The sequence below is a fragment of the Sturnira hondurensis genome, unplaced genomic scaffold (genome assembly GCF_014824575.4).
Source record: "Sturnira hondurensis isolate 20B ecotype Veracruz unplaced genomic scaffold, ASM1482457v3 Scaffold0002633, whole genome shotgun sequence".
Taxonomy (NCBI): Eukaryota; Metazoa; Chordata; class Mammalia; order Chiroptera; family Phyllostomidae; genus Sturnira; species Sturnira hondurensis.
In genome coordinates this window covers 1,088,622-1,107,693 of record NW_028075264.1, presented here as the reverse complement: position 1 = coordinate 1,107,693, position 19,072 = coordinate 1,088,622, and the positions used below count along the sequence as shown (strand labels likewise).

Genomic DNA, 19,072 nt, shown 5'->3' with positions numbered 1-19,072 from the left:
ATTTTGTCTTTAAATCTATCTATAGCTAAAGGTTAAACAAGTTAAAAGGTAGCAACATATGAAAAGCATGCTTTTTATTCATAGAAATAGGGGCAAACAAGCTGCAAAAAGCATCACAATAGATTTTAAGCAGATGTAATTTCTGGGAAAATTTGAGCAAGGATAAAACTTCTGTGTGATGAAAATCTTTCTGAGAAAAATTGCTTCTGTGAGATCGTGATTCAGTGTTTGACATTCCCTATTGTTTTCTATTAAAAGGCTTTTAGCAGTTCTCAGCAGAAAGTCAAACCAGTTCATGCACCAATATTTATTACTTAAATAGCACAGTGAGGTTTACACAAAATCAAAGTTATCTTTAAATAGGAAATCTGTCTGTCTAAAATTCCCATGAATATGAAGGGGGGGGGAATTGAAATTCTAGTGGGCTGACAGGCCTTGGAAATGTACGATGCATCTCAGGCTTATAGCGGCAATTACACTGAGAGGGCAAAGTTAACAAATAAATCATCAGAACATGATATCTTACAAAGCAATGCTTGCTAAAAAGCCTTAGTAGAAAAGAAATCATCCAAAATATTAAAATAAAGTGTCTTTAATCTTTCCAGCACAGTTACAAAGCATTGAAAGTATTTATCTCAAATAGTTTAGCATCACTCCTTTAAAATTAATAGCAAGTCAGCACAACACATGGATGAGAGACCAATGCAGAAAATGACACAGATGAACTGTTGTGGCATATTAGAGGTTATTGCTTTGTAAGGGGAAATGCTTGAAAATGGGGATTGGGTAAGGGTATTATAAATTACTTGGATAATCATGTCACAATCAAAGAATATAGATGAGGCTATTTTTAACTCTTCAAATGCAGGAAGTACATTGAGGCTTATAAGGGGGGTAGGAACAAATAATATAACTGGCAATAAATGAAAATTCTATATACGGTTTATATTAAAAAGTGATCACATCTCTTTAATAAAAAGCCAAGTTCCAGATATTTGAACCCAGTAGTTCTCAACTGGGGTTGATTTTTATCCCTACCCCACGTTGGGGACAGCTGACAGTGTCTGGAGACATTTTCCATGGTTGCAGTTGGTAGAGGGTGTGCTAGTGGCAGGTGGCAGGCAGAAGCCAGGGATGCTGCTGAAGAAGAGCAGACTTTGTCGCTCCAATAATGCCTCTTTGGGATATTGATTATTTTAAGCTGTTTATTTTTAAGGTCCAAAAGGTTCGAGAAGAATCTTTGACCTTCCCCCGTAACAGCCTAAATAAACTTAAGATGGAAGGTCTATTCAAGGAAGGACTTATCGCCATAGATAGCTGTAGTATACTATGAACTAGGTTCGTAGAATATTATATGGATATAGCTATAGACAGATATAGATAAATATAGATATAGATGTATGGAGATATAGATATAGATACAGATATACAGCCTGGTAGAAGAAACACCTGCTTGAGTGTGGTTGGTAGGGTAATAATATGGGTATAATTATTTATAGTTGTAATTGGAACATTTCACCTAAAATGTCATATGGTGAGCTTGCGCATTATATTGTTATGTTACAGAATTACATGCTTATGATTTTATAATAAAAGGGGCGTTATTTGTGCTGGACTCTGTATTTGTATAAAAACCACAGGCTCAAAATGACATCACTTATGCTAAAAGCTCATGATATCAAAACTAGATTTACTACCTGATCTAACTGCAGTGTCTACATCTAGAAATGTAGTCTCAATAAACCAGGCTGCAGTTTCCTAGTGAAGCACAACTAGGGCAGCCTGTCTTAGTGGGCCTTCCCTCTCCCCCATAGATAGAGAAAATGTGCATAATTAAAAAAAAACATGCCACTGCACCCACCCACCCCCAGGATGTCCGGATCCAAAAATAATCCTTTCTCTTATTAATAGCTCCCTTGTCTCACCCTTCTTACTATAAAAACCTTCCATTTTGTACAACCCCTCCAAGCACCCTTGTAGTTGCTAGACGGGATGCTGCCTGATTCACTTATCACTTATAAAGCCAATTAGATCTTCAAATTTATTCAGCTGAATTTTGTTCTTTAACTATAATACTGTTAAACATCCTACAATACACAGGACAACTCCCTCACAACACAGGATTACCCAGCCAAAAATGTCAACAGTGCCTTTGTGGAAAAACCCTGGCCTAAGTGAATAAATATACTAAGATATCACAACATCCTTAGCTAACGTGAACTGAAATTTGTCATAAACAATATAATCTTCACCTCATGTCCAAGTTCCATAGAAAACATATTAAAGACGTTTTCACCTATAAATCTTTGCTTTTTGTATAAAGAATATTACCTTGAATATCATGTCCACATACTGTAGAAAACATATTTAAAGATATTTTCACCTATAAGTCATTGCTTTTAATTTATGGGCTTTCCTAGAAAGCATTATAATAAAGCTACTTGATACAGTCATCTATCTGGTAAGGCAGTATACTTCATGGAAGACAGTGAAGAGTAAGAAGTTGCCCTGGCTGGTGTGGCTCAGTGGATCGAGCACCAGCTTGCAAACCAAAAGGTTGCTGGTTCAACTCCCAGTCTAGGGCACATGCCTGGGTTGCAGGCCAGGTCCCCAGCAGGGAGAGCACGAGAAGCAGCCACACACTGATGTTTCTCTCCCTCTTTCACCCTCCCTTCCCCTCTCTAAAAGTAAATAAATAATATATCTTTTTAAAATTATTTTTTAAAAAGAAGTCATGTGAATGTGCAGAGGATTGTATGCGTAAATGTGTATGGGTTTAAGAAGGTAAAAATGGCTTAACCAATGTAGGGGAGCAGGATATGCCACCCCAAAACATGCCAATTTGATGCAGAGATTATTTTAGGTTGATTACTTTCAAGAAACAACACACTTAGGACAAGTTTTGAAAATTGCTAAGTTACCCTTTGTAAGAGACATTTACACTTATCAGGGAAACCTCCATTTATAAAGGGTTTCCCTCTGGATACCAAAGGAGAGGATGAGTAAATTTCTTAGACATTCTCATCAATGGAGAAATAAACTACCTACATCTACATATTAGTCTCACCCTTGTTTACTGCGTTTTTCCTGATAGCCTCCCATAACTGGCTGGCCCTCAACCTCAACATCTTCGCCTTTAGCTGGAAATGCTTTTTAAGTTGTTGGTGTAGGCCATTTGGGGTAGTTACTTATTTTTCCTGGGTCTCTCCAGTGTATACAGGAGGTAGTTGTTACACTTGTTTGTTTTCCACCATTAACATGTCTTTTATTTCAGAGAAGTCTCAGCCATATTGTTCTAGGAGCATATAGAACCAAATTTACCTGAATCATTTGTGCTAACAATGATATTGTAAGGAAGGAAGTCTGTGAAAACCAAGATTACTGACACCCCAAACACTATATGGAGTCAAGATGTGTTATATGGTCAAGAGGCTGGTACATGCTATTGATGAGAAAATGACAAGGCTAAAGCAAACCACAGTCACTGAAAGACTTTCTTGAAAAAAAAAGGGGGCAAAGAAAAGAAGTAGAGAACAATTAAGTGAGTGATAATGCAAAGACTGAAAGTGTGTCTAAAAATCCCAAAGAAACAATTCTTTCCTAATAAGCAAGGAGAGTCCCAAATGAAAATACAATCACAAGGCTACAGTCTCCCAGTTTTGATTTCCTCACTGGAGGAAATGTCTTAGTAATTCAGTTACTACTTAGAGCAGGAATCTGTCAGGAGAAAAGCTTCAGGGAAACTCTTTTGTTTCCCCCAAGAAAGAACTAAAATCAAGGAAAGTGGGTGCTTAAGGAGGACTGCAACCAAGTGCTCTCTTTTAATGCAGAAAAGGTAAGACAGGGTGGGTTCTCTCTCAATCAGTTTCAACTGTTAGAATGGACTTAGGGGGAAGGGATTCTATTCAAATGTAATTTCCATAATATTACTTACTGCATTACTTAGAGGCCTTTCTACACTAGTTCATCCTTTTAAGAAAAAGGTCTTTTCCTCTTTTATATGTAAAATGAATACCCTGAGTTCACTCCAACCCCCAAAAAGGCTAACCTGGCTTCAATTCCTCAGGTGATAGTACTAAAAGAGAACTGAAAGTTATTTCTATCTTTTTTCATCTTCTTGACGGGTAATTAGAGAAAATTTATTAATCAGCAAAACAGAGGATGTTTTAATGCCAAGCATACATATAATAATCCCCTCTAACACTGTAGATCTTTCATTTTCACAAAGCACCAATTCACTGGAGTCCTCTTATACCAACTGTATCTACATAAAGCTAGAATTTTCAGATGAAGCTGTTTTCTGACCTTTGTTTCTACCCTACTTCGCTACTGTGGCTGCAAAAAGTCAAACTGGGTGGTAAATGTAAGGCAGAAATTCACAGACAGAAATTCAGCACGAAAGTTCTTCAAAAGAAACACTTGGAAAGGTTTGAATGTAGTGCCTGGCTGAGTAGAGATGAATAATACACACACACATCTCCCAGCAATAACACAGAAATCTTTTACATGAGACATCTGTCTCCAAGCTTAATAGATCAGTTGATTGTCATCTTCACTACACGTATGTTGTATCGACTACTATTGAGAGCCATTTCTTCCATAAACTAAAGCTGCATTTTAATCCTCCTGTCATCTCCTCAAGTATTAGTATGCTTAAGACACTGTGTAATAAAACGTAATACCATATTCAAAGAACAGCGGGATGTTTTTACTGCTTTGTACATAACTCAATTGCAAACATGGAATTAATAAAAAGAAAATACAATCAATTAGTTCAATGTTACCTGACTCACTAACCAACTAGATTTACTATAGGCCAAAGTAATTATCAAGTCCCAGCTTTGCCAGCCTTCTAAGCCAATCTATACTAAAAAGAAAGGGCATTGGCATTACATTTCCTAAATTTACATATTTAAATTGGAGTCATAACCCTTGGGTTTGGGATAAGACTCTGAAGTCATGGAACTATGACAAGGTTTAAGTGACGAAACTAGTTTGAAAATTCTCATTTTGGAAAAGTTTGAGATGCAATTAAGAGTAAGCTAGATCTCAAAGCAGGAAGTTACTGCAAGAGTATTGACTGAGACGTTACTGCACTAACAGACTTGGAAATGATCTTGAAAATTCCACAGAAAGCTCTGGCCAGGTAGCACAGTTAGAGCATAGTCCGGATAGCCAAGATTTCAGGTTAGATACCCAGTCAGGGCACATACAAGAACCAACCAATGAATGCATAAGTGGAACAACAAAAATCAATGCCCTCTCCCCTACTCACTTCCTCTCTCTAAAATCAATAAATAAAATTTTAAAAATTCCACAGACATATCTTGCTGTTTACTCAACATATTTTTGCCTTCCTCCTCTTCATATTTTTATGTAAGGAAAAGGCAGACCCAAATGTAGAATTTGTCCACATTTCTTAGGGGAGTTAAGAGCAGGAAGGAAACCATACAATAAGGGGAACATGTGAAATTAGTAGAGTCCGTAGATTACAAACACCTTGAAGTCAGGGGCTAAATGTATTTCTGTTTTGACACCTTTGTATTGTAGGCAAGAAACAGGCATAACTGACCATTAGCTGAGAAATCCCGCCCCCCAATGAGGACGTTTGTGAGAGCATTCTTTGTAACCATACTCAGCTCTCTTATTGCAGGCATACCTCAGAGGTCTTGTGGGTTGGGTTCCAGACCACAGGATAAAGCGAGTCTAATCTTTCTGCTGGTGGAAGGTCTTGTCTTCAATTTGTAAAATACACAACACCTGTGAGGCACAATAAAGAAAAGTGCAATAAAACAAGGTACACCTATACTCAAAACATTTAACAAATGTTGCCATTTGACTGCTTGAAAAAAACAATCTAAATGTTCAGCTTTCTACCAACTGCACTGCTGCTAACTCTGCATGAAAGAAGTATTTATGGAATTGCTTGGGGTCAGACACTGGCCTATCCTCACAAGGCATATACAAATCCAGTCATTCTCAACTTTGGTTGCATGTTTGAATCACCTAGAGACTTAAAAAATACTGATGCCTGGGACCCACTCCAGACCAATTAAATCAGAATCTGTGAAAATAAAGAATCTTGGTATCATTATCATTTTTTTTTTACTTCTCTCTAGTGCTCCTAACATGCAGGCAGAGTTGGGAGCTGCTGGTGTAGCTAATCTAAATTTTTACTAAACCACTTAGAAAATGGTTCCATAGTCATACATATAGGACATAGGCTGCCTGCCTTATATTAGAAGCTCTGGGACAAATTTCTGCTTCTGTTTAACTAGCTTATTGTAGCAATCACCCCAATATGCAATACAGCTTGAAAATATAAGTGTCAGCACCAGGTCACAGTCCAACTACTCAGCACAGGACTGCATACAGATAAGACATTTATACATTACACATGCTTTTGCATCCCTCAACTGATACCATGTTTTTGTTGCTATTATAGATTTTGGAGTACTTCGCACCATGCACATGTAATAAAACTTGATGATGATTGGTTTCTCTGGGAGCAATTTCCAAGAATGGCTGACCTCCCAACAAGTCTATTTGGTGTGAACAAACTAACATGCCGTGATTTCCAAATAACTTTGCATTATGAATTCAACACGGATGGCCATGTTTGGAATGCATTTCTAAAGTGAAAGGAGTCCAAAATTGAAGTATAAAAATACTATCACATGTTATTCAGAGTTTAATTATGGTACAATTCACAGAACAAAACCCCAAAATGCCTAAATACTGTACCTACCCCAGGAAACCTTCACTTGAACATGCAATTGAGCAATAATCCTATAAATCAGGGGGAGAATGTCATGATTTGAACAAACTCGCCAGCTGCTAAAAGGTAAAAGAATATTCAATATGCTTCAGCATTCCTAAAACCCATCTTTTAAACCGAATGTATACCTCACACCAATGTGAAGAAATTGAGCTTTCTGAAACACACATCCCTAAACCAAAAATACAGACATCAAATTTATCAAGGGGAAGGAGTATTTTGGGGATGTGTTCTTGCCTATATCCTGACATAGATAATAAATGTATAGTTTAAATCATGAACACACCAAACTGAATCAATTATGGTTCTGTCCAGTCAAGATAGTCTTTCTGGAAGTATCAAGGTGCATTTTGGAACATGGATGGTCATAGTTGTGTATGTGGTATCAACCAGAAAAATTTAGGGCTGTACCTGAGCATAGCCTTTTAGGGCATTAATGTCCATACTTTTCAAAGCAATTTTTTTGAAAGTTAGACTAGCCAGCAGCCCTTAGCACTAGATGCACATTTTAATCTCTCCTGGGATCTTGTAAAGTACCAATTTTGGGTTCTATTCCCAGAGACTCTGATTTAATAGGTTCCCAAGAGAGAATAAGGGCCTAAATGGCATTAACAAGCAAAATCACCCACACTGATGCTCAGGCTGGTGTCAAGGAACCAGTGTATATTTGTGGACATAAGTACTAATAGAGGTTTGAAGTGCCAGGCCCAATTGCAGGATATAAGCTTGAATGCAGTCCCCACAGTTAGAAAATGAGGATTAAATGACTTCTAAGTTCCATTTCATTTGTAAAATATCGAATATGATTATGACTCCAGGATTCTAGGATAGCTGAACAGTCTGATATTATGTTAACAATAGGAAGACAGAATGATTGTTCAATGGGAAAATAGCAGTATCTGATCACAAATAAATGTGCTTATTTAAATAAGGAGGCCTAGAGTCAGCTTCCTGATATCCAAGCTGTGTAGGAGAACAAAGGCAGAAACTGTTCATGGACACATGAAGAGGTGAGACTGTGAGACAAAAAAGGTCACAACTAACCAGGAGGAAACCAAGTTCAGTCAAAAAAAGAAGTTGGGTACAATGATCCACAAATGATCAGGGAGATCTGCACAAAGCTATGGGCATATGGTGGCTACTCATAAGAAGGAAGCTGTAGACTCTCTTGGTTTACAGCCTTAACTTCACATATTAGCCCCTCAAAATTCTCACACTGAATTTAGCTTGGGCCTGGATTTATAAGACTCACATACTTATCTCCTAAATAAGCCTTCTTATGCCCATGATTATTTCTTTAAATTTTTTTACTCCTTGCCATTCTTTACCAAACTCAAGCCCCAGTCCTGGGATAAATGGGCTCGGCAGATATGTGGTCTTCTGAGAATTGACTGACTATTGTATTATGAATATTATCTATTGGGGTAATTAATACGCTAGCCCAAATGAATTTGAAGAGATGCATTTTTATGAAGTATTTTAGTTACAGAATTCATTATACCCAGGTATATTTGCTTATTATACTGAATTTTTCTGGAATTAGTAATTGAGAAATTCTGAGAATTCAAAAAATATCATATGTAAGTTAATATAAAATATTTAAGACCATCAAATGAATTTAAATAAGAATTTATTTTTAAATCCACAAACAACAAGTGCTGGCGAGGCTGTGTGGAAAAGGGAACCCTAGTGCACTGTTGGTGGGAATGCAGACTGGTGCAGTCACTGTGGAAAGCAGTATGGAGTTTCCTCAGAAAACTAAAAATGGAACTGCCTTTTGACCTGGCAATTCCACTGCTGGGATTATACCCCAAGAATCCTGAAACAGCAATTCAAAAGAACCCGTGCACCCCAATGTTCATAGCAGCACAATTTACAGCTGTGCAAAGTGCTGGAAACAGCCTAAGGACCCATCAGTAAATGAGTGGATCAAAAAACTGTGGTACATTTACACAATGGAATACTACACAGCAGAAAGAAAGAAGGAACTCCTACCCTTTCTGGCAGCACAGATGGAATTGGAGAGCATTATGCTAAGTAAAATAATCCAGGTGGTAAGGGACAAATACCATATGATGTCACCCGTAAGTGGAACCTAATCAACAAAACAAACAAATGAGCAAAACAGAACCAGAGACTTGGAAATAAAGGACAAACTGATAGTGACTAGAGGGGAAGGGGGAGGGGGATAACAGGAGAAAGAAGGGGAAGAGACAAGCAAAGGAGCACAAATACAGGACTCATGGGCATGCACAATGTGGGGTGATTGTGGGAATGGGGGGGCAGGGCAGGAGAGAGCAATGGAAAAACAGTGGGACAACTAACTTTACAACAATAAAAAGATAAAATGAAAGAATTTATTTTTTATTGATTTGTGATCAAAATCCATTCCTGGCCTATAAGAGCCAGTTCCCTCTACATTCTTAATAACATGATCCCATATTTGTTCAGGTATCATTGCTCTTCCACTTGTCCATATGCTTAAGGAAAGACTACAAAATCACCCTGAAATGCTACTTCATACCCATGAGGATAAATATACTTTAAAAAGCCAGATAATTACAAATACTGTAGAGAATGTGGAGAAATCATGGCACATTGTTCAAACATTGTGGAAAAGATTTTGACAATTCCTCAAAAAGTTCAGCAATGGGTTTTCATATGCCCCAGCAATTCGACTATCAGGGATACAACAAGACACATGAAAACATATGAGTATGTTTCCACAAATACTTGTACACAAATGTTCATAGCAACATTTTCACAATAGCCAAAAGGTAGAAACAACACAATTGTCCATCAACTGATTAATCAATAAGTAAAATGTGGTATTCCCATGAAATGGAATATTTATGAAGCCATAGTAAGGAATGGTGTGCAAATACATACTACAACATGGATGAACTCTGAAAACATTATGCTAAGTGAAAGAAACCAGTCATAAAAGGCAACACAATGTATGATTTCATTCATATGAAATGTCCAGAATAGAGAAATCCAGAGACAGAAAGTAGATTAGTGGTTGCTAGGAGCTGGGGAGAAGAGAGAATAGAGAGTGACTATTTAAAGGGTATGGGATTTCCTTTAGGGGTGATGAAGATGTTTATTTATTTTCTTTTTTTTCCAATTTTTATTTAATTATTTTTGAAGTACAGTTTTCTGTCTATTACTCCCATCCCATCCCACCCTCCATCCTCCCCCCTCCCTCCCATTTCCACCCTTCTCAGTTGTTGTCCATGTATCCTTTATATATGTTCCTCTAAATCCCTCTCCTATTTCCCCTGAAATTCCCTCCCCTCTCCTCTCTGGTCACTGTCAGCCTGTTCTCTATTTCACTGTCTTTGGTTATATTTTGCTTGCTTGTTTGTTTTGTTGTTTAGCTTCCTGTTAAAGGTGAGATCATATGGTATTTGCCCTTCAACACCTGGCTTATTTCACTCAGCACAATGCTTTCCAGTTCCATCCATGTTGTTGCAAAAGGTAGGAGCTCCTTCTTTCTTTCTGCTGCATAGAATTCCATTGTGTATATGTACCATAGTTTTTTGATCCATTCATTTACTGATGGGCACCTAGGTTGCTTCCAACTCTCGGCTATTGTAAATTGTGCTGCTATGAACATTGGGGTGCATAGGTTCTTTGGAATTGGTGTTTTAGGGTTCTTAGGATACAATCCTAGCAGTGGAATTGCTGGGTCAAAAGGCAAGTCCAATTCTGGTTTTGATGAAGATGTTTAAAATTAACTTCAGTAACAGTTGTACAATTCTGTGAAGAGATCAAAAGCCGTTGAATTGTACACACTAAATATGTGGATTTTATGGTATGTGACTTACATCTCCATAACGGTGCTAAAAAATGTCTATCCCAGCCCTAGCCCTAGTCGCAGCTGAAACTGCAGGCCTCGATCCTGACCCAGACTTAATCGCATTGTGTCAGTATTGGTGGATATAAGTGGATTATGTTAATGCAATTCTCTTTGACTAAAGAAGACTCGTGTGACCCAATTTTGACCAATCTGGTATTTGGTGAAAGGGGAAAAGGTTTTGACCAAACCTTTCTGAGGGAAGGGTTTCTTGGGGTAAAAGAGTGAGAAAGACTTCTTAGCACATAGAGTTCCAAGAAACAAATAATTCTCTTTTGTGTCCCTTTCTGCACTGTTGTACGAGAATGATGCCTGGAACTGTTGCAGCCCAATTTATATTATGAGGAACAAATTCCCCTACACACTGTGTATGAAAGAACAGGAAATAAAATGATGTCTTTAAGCACAGAAGGGACCAACCCTATCTTCAGAGTTCTTGTTATGTGAGATAATGAATCTCTTTATTGTTGAAGTCTCTCTGGATTGGTTTTTTTTTCAAATTATAGTCAAGAACATCCAAAATAAAGTTTATTAATTTATACTCCATCTTAAACCAAATGACTTGAGGTGACTAAATAACCGTTTAAAGATAAGAGTTACCAAAGCCATCAACCCTATCTGACTATCCACCTCTGTACTCTATTATCAGAGAAAGAATTATTTAAATCAATAATAGACTTTTAATTATGTAAACCATTAATGGACTTTTAGAAAATTAACATATATGCCCTGGCTGGTGTAGCTTAGCGGATTAAGCACGAGCCTGCAAACCAAAGTGTTGCTGGTTCGATTCCCAGACAGGGCACATGCCTGGGTTGTGTGGGACAGGTCCCCAGTAGGGGGCACACAAGAGGCAACCACACATTGATGTTTCACTCCCTCTTTCTCCCCACTCCCTTCCCCTCTCTCTAAAAATAAATAAAATCTTTTAAAAAAGAAAATTAACATATAATTTTCTTAGTTTCACTGTGTTTCTCCACTACTTTGCAGTGTTAAACAGGTCTCCTGGAAAGTTCTTCCTTGTATGTAATCTGATGTAAAAATCTTAACATGATAGAAAAACATACAAAAACATTTGTGGAATGAAGCATATAGACTAAAAAAGTTTAGAATTTGTAAGTTAACAACTTGTTCTAATTATAATAACCACATTAGGTAGATTTGATGCAGGTGCTTAAGTCTGGATAATAAACCAATCAGATGAAGGAATGTTAGCAATGCTTTATCTGCAAAACCACAACAAATGTTTAAAATCCTTCATTTCACAATAGACTTTAAGACTCTGTGGTGTGTGTGTGTGTGTGTGTGTGTGTGTGTGTGTGTGTTTTAGGTGACAAGAAGTTTCCATTAAGATTATTTGCTAATATGCATGAAGTCCTTAGTAATGAAGATTGCTTTGAGAAAAAAAATCGGGGGCATTTTACCACAAGCCCAGTACCAAACACTGTCACTGAGAAATTAAAATACCAATTTCTTCTCTCCCAAAAGACATGAGGTTTATGGACCCTGACCAGTGAGAAAGTTTTTATTTAGTAGTTTTCCCCTAAGGCAATCCATGTGTTAAGATATTCTCAAGGCATTCAATTCAGTTCAATTAACAGTTGGTGAGCGCCTACTATGTGCCAGATACTGTGAGATCCAGAGTAACTTGGAAAAGGACTCAGTAGATGAATGGCTTCTTCACCTCTCTTGCTCCATATTTTGACTATGAAAATTGTAATGTCTGTTGACAGGATATCACAGTGCTATATACTGGATTAATTTAGGACAGGCAATATGGACTGAGGACACTCCTAATGAAGTATTTGTGCACTCTCACAATTAAATCCATAAGCCTAAGGCAATTTTCAAATTTCTTTTTACTTTACCACTATAGTTCCTATCCCTGATAATGTGTGACACAGTCTATATTTCCTATTTCTACTTCCTCAGTAACTCACTGTAATCTGGTATCTGCTCTTCACACTCAGCTGACATTGCTCCTTAAAAAAAAAGGTCACCAATGTACAAAATCCAAGTGCCTTTCTTTATTCAATCTCCAGTTTCTTCAACTTTTCCACAACATTTGATGACTCTCACACCTCTTGATTTTGTTTTCCTTTAGACTCAAAAACACTAACCTTATCATGGTTCTCATTCTAACTCTCTGACTCTCTTCATTAACTCTTTCGTTGGCTACTCTCCCTTTGCCAGCACCTCAGATATTTTCCTCAGTTCATTTTATTTTATTTTGTTGAATCTCCACATTATATCCATTGGTAATTGTATCCATTACCACAGCTTTAATTAAATAAATTCTGAGGATACTGAGGATTCCCATAGCTACATCTCCTACTCCAACCTCTCACCTAACTGCCAATATCATAATATCAACAGTTGGTGAAGTAGCACCCCCATGTACACCTCAAAGACAGTAAGTCCACAATGGAACATCCTTACCTATTACAAATCTACTACACTTCTTGAATGCCCCATTATATATATTAGTACCCAGACTCCCAGTGGCCTAAGATTGGAACTTTGGACTCATTCTGACCTTCCCTCTCTTAACATGTCATCTTTCCAGAGATACCAGAGTTTAAAAATTCAGCTGTCATATTTCTCTACCATATGTTTATCTTTTGCTATCCCCAACACCACTACTTTAATTTAGACCCCCATTGACTCTTTTCCTAGGCTGTGCTGACAGCCTCTTAAATAATATTTCTACCTCTAATCTCTCTGGATACTGTATTACTAATATAGCTATAAATTGGAAGCTGGGAAGAAATCAGTAGTTGGCAGTAGGTGATTGTTGGACAAGAACTGCCACAGAGAAAGTGCTTCTTTTCTCAAAGGGACTTTCTTGTCTTATAATGCCCCCACTTGCCCTTGGGTGGGCGCCATCAGCCAGTGAGTAATGTCTGCCGCAGGTTGTCACAGGCAGATAACTTACTCAGCATTGACTACACCATTGTAATGGCTACTGAGAAAGCATCAATAGCTAACACTGAAGAGAGACTAATATAACTATTATATTTAGGTTGGCTATGAGAAGTAAAAATAAAGATGTCCCACAATAGCATTAAAGATGGAGCAGTTGGTATTCATTCCTTCAGAAAAAATAAGTTTAAAACAACAATCAGACCCAAGAAAGTGTTTAAAAAATCACCCCGGCCAGTGTACCTAAGTTGGTTGAACACAGTCCTGTAAACTGAAAGGTTGTAGGTTTGATTCCTGGTGAGGGCATATAACTAGGTTGTGGGTTTGGTCCCCAGGGCAAGGCATGTGCAGAGGGCAACCAGTTGATGCATGATGTTTCTCTTTCACATCAGTGTTTCTCTCCATTCTCTCTTTCTCCCTCCCTTCCCCTCCCTCTGAAATCAATTTCTTTTTAAAAAGAAATGTTTCTGACCTCTACTACATGTTTAGTCTGGTCCTAACCCTTTGGAATATGGTTTTGACAAATAAACTCTTCTTCAGAAAAGCCTATTTCCTAAAAATAGTATATTCTTTTTAATATATTTATTTATTTTTAGAGAGAGAGGAAGGGAAGAAGAAAGAGTGGGAGAGAAACATCAATGTGTGGTTGCCTCTCATGCGTCCCCCACTGGGGAACTGGCCTGCAATCCAGGCATGTATCTTGATCAGGAATTGAACCAGCGACCCCTTGCTTCACAGGCTTGTGCTCAATCCACTGACCTACATCAGCCAGGGCAAAAAAATAGTATATTCTTCAATATGGGCAATTTAAAACATGATATATACAATAAAGTGCCTTTTGGTCACTTTCGTCTTCTATTCCATTCTCTATTCTATAAATTTTAATTTTAAGTTAGTAAATTCAAAACTACTGGAAATAATTTAATAAGTATAGCATATGGTACTGGACTTATCAGGGTCACCACTTCATACATCATATAATGTCTGATCACTATGTTGTACACCTAAAACTAATATAATATTGTGTGTCAGCTGTAATTAAAGAATAAATATAAATATAAATAAAATAGGGATACCATATGGGTTTTTGTCACTTCTTTCTCAAAGATTTATTTTGCTATGGGTTATAACTTGTCTGTTCTTTTAACACCTAGTAATTCTAACATATCTTAGCAAAGCCTGCCAATACCTATGCAACTCTTAAAAGGCTCTATTGACACAGCACTGAAACTTCAAACTGAAAAGCCAAACTTTGAGGTAATCTACAAGCTGGTTTGCCTGTAAGCCATGAAACAATAAGCTTAAGTGATTTTTTTTTTCTGAGTGTCATTAACACATAGTGCTTCTCTAACAATGAGCTGATTTAGAGAAAAACAACTGAATTCAATCAAACTAGTTGTTTTCACAACAGTTCCAAGTCAGTTAATTTCAAAACAACTAGTTCTTTGACTGATTTTAGTCATGTGTGTACACAAAGCCTGAACAGGCCATTTATTTAAGTAATGTTATTGCTTACTGTGATACTCTTCCAAATGATATATCTCCACCCTCTCAAGCCACTTGCAGTCGCTCCCATAATAATCTCCACTTATCTGACGTTTTGCTTTCTATGGTTTCAGTTACCCGCAGTCAACCTCAGTTTGAACATAGGGAGTTTCCTCAGCCATTGACGTCATTATGGCTTAATGATCCAGGATCACCGAAGCAGATGATCCCCTTTCTGACAAATGTCAGGTAAATGGTCGCCTAACACTGCCTCATAATGCCTACTTCGTTCACCTCACTTCATTTAATCCTGTAGACATCGCATCATCTGAGATCATCACAAGAAGGATGAGTACAGTACAATAAAAATTTTAGAGAGACCACATTAGCATACCTTTTATTACAGTATGTTGTTATAATTGTTCTATTTTATTACTAGCTTTGTTGTTAATCTCTTACAGTGACGAATTTATAAAATAAACTTTATAAAGGTTCGTTTGATTAACTGACCCCTGAACAATAAGGGTTTCAGTGGGTCCACTTATATGCAGGTTTTTTCAATAAATACTGCAAATGTATTTTCTCTTTCTTATGATTCCCTTGATAACATGCTCTTTTCTCTAGCTTACTTTATTGTAAGAACATAGTATGTAACATACAAAATATGTATTCATCGACTGCTCGTGCTACCAGTAAGGCTTTCAGTCAGCAGCAAGCTATTAGTGGTCAAGTTTGGTGGGGGGAGTCAAAAGTTACACATGGATTTTCAACTATGTACAGGTCAGTGTCCCTAAACCCCCATGTTTTTCAAGGTTCAACTGTGTGGGAAAACACATAGTCTATGCAGGGTTTGGTGCCATCTGTGATTTCAGTCATCCACCAGGGGTCTTGAACATATCCCCCGTGGATAAGGGGGCACTATTATACCACTTTATCACATCTTAAAATCATCAAATAATTCTTATTGCTTATGAAATAAAGTCTGAGCCTTTGATTATATCATTCTATCTAAATGGAATTGTTTTCACTCCTCTGCTCGCTCTCTCCACATTGTAGTTTTCTCAAGCCCGAGTGTCTATATCTACAAAAGCATCCGGAAATACTATAGTCTGCACTGTTTCTCTGCTCTGGATTTGTATTGCACTTAAAATCTAAAGAACATGAAGTTAACACTTGAAATGTCAAAATTATTGCTTTGGATCTGGCAGAGTACCTAACAGAGTACCTAGCACATTGCAGACACTTGCTTCACGGGCTTCTTCCATTGGACTAAGCATGCATCTAAGGTGTGATAGCAACCTTCCAAATTACACTTCACTGAGTGAGTAACGGGGGAAAGCTCCTTTATTGTGTGCCTTTAATTCTCCGCTGAGTCACTGTTAATTTGTATAAATATGGTGTGGAGGAGAACTCTCCAGATAACCTGGACTGTCAGAAAGATGAATAAGTAAGTCCTAGAACAAATTAACTCTGAAATATAGCTGGAATCCAAAATGGCAAAACTGAAGCTGAACTATTTCAGTCACATCATGCAAAAGCAAGTTTCTTTGAGAAACACAATAATCCTGAGGAAAATAGAAAGTAACAAGAAATGAGAAAGGACAAATATGAGATGGGTTGACTCCATGAAAGACACCATAGGCACGAGTCTTCAGGAGCTGAGAAGGGCTGTTAAGGACAGGACACTGTGAACATCACTCACTAATAGGGTGGGCAGGAGTCACAGCAAATTCAATGGCATGTAACATACACCATAGTTACAGGCATCATTCTGTCACTGCAGTCATAACAAAACGGAGACAAACTTCATGGAGCCTAAGTAAAGGACATTTCTGGAGTGTTACGGCTTACTTCCAAAACCAACCACCTCCTCCATTCAACTTCTATGAAATGATATTCATGATGAGATATCATATTTATGAGTAGAAAACAAGCTAGATTCAGTAGGAGAAGTGTTGCTAAAAACCTGCATAAAAAGCTATCAGTGACACAAATGACATTGAGTGTCTGTCACTACAGATTAGTTTACAGTGAGAAAGTGATTCTCATTCACATTATCTAGACCATCAAAAGAAACCTTCTAGGGCAGATAAAGTGCTTCCCAGATAAGGCCAAGTTAAAGGAGTTCACCATCACCAAGCCCTTATTACCTGAAATATTAAAGGAACTATCTAAGAAAAAGAAGATGATCAAAACTATGAACAGTAAAATGATAACAAACTCACAACTATCAACAACTGAACCTAAGAAGAAACTAAGCAAACAACTAGAACAGGAACAGAATCACAGAAATGGAGATCACATGGAGGGTTATCAACAGGGAACGGGAGAATGGGGGAAAGGTACAGGGAATAAAAAGCATAGATAGTAGGTTAAAATAAACAGAGAGGTTAAGGATAGTATAGGAAATGGAGAAGCCAAAGAGCTTATATGTATGATGCATGGACATGAACTAAGGGGGAGGGAATGCTGGAGAGAGGGGGAGGTGCAGAGTGGAGGGGGATAAAGGAAAGAAAAAATGGGACAGCTGTAATAGCATAATCAATAAAATATACTTTAAAAAAGAACCTTTCTATATTAATTTGCATAACCTCTAGTTAATGAAATTATATCAAGTCTTTTTAAAAAATCATTTATTGATTTTTTTAGAGAGAAGGGAAAGGAAGGAGAAAGAGAGGGCGAGAAACATCAATGTGACAGATGCAAATTAAAACCGCAGTGAGATACCACTTCACACTGGTGAGAATGGCCATCATAAACAGATAAACAAAGAACAAGTGCTGGTGAGGTTGTGGAGAAAAGAGAACCCTAGTGCACTGTTGGTGGGAATGCAGACTGGTGCAGCCACTGTGGAAAACAGTATGGAATTTCCTCAGAAAAGTAAAAATGGAACTGCCTTTTGACCTGGCAATTCCACTACTGGGATTATACCCCAAGAATCCTGAAACAGCAATTCAAAAGAACCTGTGCACCCCAATGTTCATAGCAGCACAATTTACAATAGCCAAGTGTTGGAAGCAACCTCAGTACCCATCAGTAAATGAGTGGATGGAAAAATTATGGTACATTTACACAATGGAATACTATGCAGAAGAAAGAAAGGAGCTTCTACCTTTCACAACAGCATGGATGGAACCACAGAGCATTATGCTAAGTGAAATAAGCCAGGCGTTGAAAGACATATACCACATGATCTCACCTATAAGTAGAACCTAACAGCAAAACAAACAATCAAGCAAAATATAACCAGAGACATTGAAATAAAGAACAAACTGACAACAACCAGAGAGGAAGGGGAAGAGGGATAATGGGGGAAAATAGGGGAAGGGCCATCAAGAAATGTGTGTAAAGGACATATGGCAAAGCCAAAGGGGGCAGGTTCACGGTTGGAAGGCAGGGAAGGGTGGGGTGGGGGTGTGGTGGGGTGAAAATGGAGACAACTGTACTTGAACAATAACAAACATATATATATATCAACATGAGAGAGAAACATCGATCAGTTTCCTCTCATATCCACCTGGCCAGGGACTGAACCCACAACCCAGGCAAGTGCCCTGACCAAGCTGGTGACCTTTAGCTTTACAGGATAATAATGCCCAGCCAACTAAGACAACTGATCAGGGCTGAAATTATTGTATATCAATTCTTAAAACCATGATGAGGATGAAAGAGTCACAGGAGAAATAGGAAGGGGAAAACAGGATGGAGAAGGATTGATTTTGTATATTAAAAAGAAATGTGGAGGAGGCTGGATTTTTGCCATATTCTCCGGCTCTATTAATAGACAATACACCCATGGCTCAAACCAAAATCATTAGGCACTAACAGAGAGAAATGTCTATGCAGATCTGAGACATTATTTTATTTATAAGATGTCCTCTCCATGGGAAGCCGAAATTTACTTTACTGCACGGCATGAAATAAAAAGTGGATAGAGCAAAACATGCACTGCTGCCTCACAGAGGCATCCCAATGACAGATAATGTTCCTTGTTGTGGGGAGTCGCCCATGGACACAGGTGGGGGAAA

The 19,072-nt window shown here is 37.8% G+C and overlaps 1 long non-coding RNA gene across 1 annotated transcript in view; it reads right to left on the bottom strand.

The window, feature by feature from the left end:
* Nucleotides 1-5,663: 5,663 nt before the first annotated feature.
* LOC118983070 (uncharacterized) overlaps nt 5,664-19,072 on the bottom strand; it is a 56,755-nt gene continuing 43,346 nt past the window's right edge. The window contains exon 3 of the long non-coding RNA XR_005065639.1: nt 5,664-5,760. This is a non-coding gene — a long non-coding RNA (uncharacterized LOC118983070). The remainder of the gene's footprint in view (nt 5,761-19,072) is intronic.